At 42.1% G+C, this 1,388-nt stretch overlaps 1 non-coding gene across 1 annotated transcript; it reads right to left on the reverse strand.

Annotated features, from left to right (window-relative positions):
* Positions 1-750: 750 nt before the first annotated feature.
* LOC141662642 (small nucleolar RNA R71) lies at positions 751-857 on the reverse strand. The gene has a single exon (XR_012550747.1). It is a non-coding gene; the product is annotated as a small nucleolar RNA R71 (small nucleolar RNA).
* Between the last annotated feature and the right edge of the window lie 531 nt (positions 858-1,388).

The raw sequence follows: 1,388 nt of genomic DNA on the forward strand, positions 1-1,388 counted from the left end.
TGTGGGAACGAACTAGAAATCATTCTATATTACTTGCGAACGCGTATACTTGCGTGATTTATTTAGCACATGCTTCGTGCCTAACAAGTTTTTGGCGGCGCTGCTGGGGACTCGGTGTTAATTTGTTTAGTTTATGTACTTGTCATCATTGGTCGTTAGGATTCAGTGATTAAGATTTATTACTTACTACTTTCAGTTTTGTTTCAGGTACTCTAGCGAGCTTTTACGCAAACACGTTCTCGCACTCGCAAGAGGACTTTGGATAAAGCTGAGGAGACAGATACAACTCTTGATTTTCCGGAGAAGATAGTTTTTGAAGATTCGGATAAAGAGAGTGAAACGAAAGAATTTGATACAATGGGTGATCGTATAGTTCAAGCTGATCCAGCTCTTATGGACTTTTCTGGGCCTAAAATTGATGACATTCAGTCAAGCATCATTCATCCGGCTATTGAGGCCAATAATTTTGAAATCAAGCCGGGCACTATTCAGATGGTGCAGAATTCTGTTTCTTTCGGAGATGCTGTGACTGAAGATCCCAACATGCATATCAGGAATTTTGTCGAGATCTGTAGTACTTTCAAATATAATGGTGTTACTAATGAGGCTATCAAGCTGAGGCTTTTCCCATTCTCTCTGCGGGACAAAGCTATGGACTGGTTACATTCTTTACTGGCTGAGTCCATCACTACTTCTCAAGATCTTGCACAAAAGTTTCTGGTGAAGTTCTATCCAATGGCCAAAAATGCAGCTATGAGGAGTGCTCTTACTCAGTTTGCGCAACAACCAGGAAAAACTATGTGTGAAGCTTGGGAGCGCTATAAGGAGATGTTGAGAAAGTGTCCACATCATGGTATGCCTGACTGGATGGTGATCACTGGTTTCTACAATGGTTTGGGGGTCCAATCTCAACCTATGCTCGATGCAGCTTCTGGAGGCACCTTGTGGGCCAAGAGCTATACTGAGGCCTATAATCACATTGAAACTATGGATGCAAATGAGTATCAAAACCCAACTCAAAGGATGATGCCTGGGAAGGTAGCATGTATTTGGGAAGTCGATACAGCTACAACTATTGCAGCGCAGCTCAAGGCGCTATCTATGAAGGTCGATTATTTAGCCGGCTATGGAGTCAATCAAATAGCTATGGTATGTGAGCTTTGTGCAGGCTCTCATGCTACGGATCGGTGTTCTCTTGTTAATGAATCTGTTCAGTATGTGAACAATTATCAGTGACCGCAGCGGGTTATCATCCTAATAACAGAAATAATCCCAATTTCAACTGGGGCAATAATCAGAATGTTGTTCAGCAACCATATCAGTAAGCTGCAAGTAAATAGTTTAATCCACCTGGATTCCAGCAACCTCAGCAATATGCTCAAAGGCAA

Source organism: Apium graveolens, chromosome 5 (genome assembly GCF_009905375.1).
Source record: "Apium graveolens cultivar Ventura chromosome 5, ASM990537v1, whole genome shotgun sequence".
Classification (NCBI taxonomy): Eukaryota; Viridiplantae; Streptophyta; class Magnoliopsida; order Apiales; family Apiaceae; genus Apium; species Apium graveolens.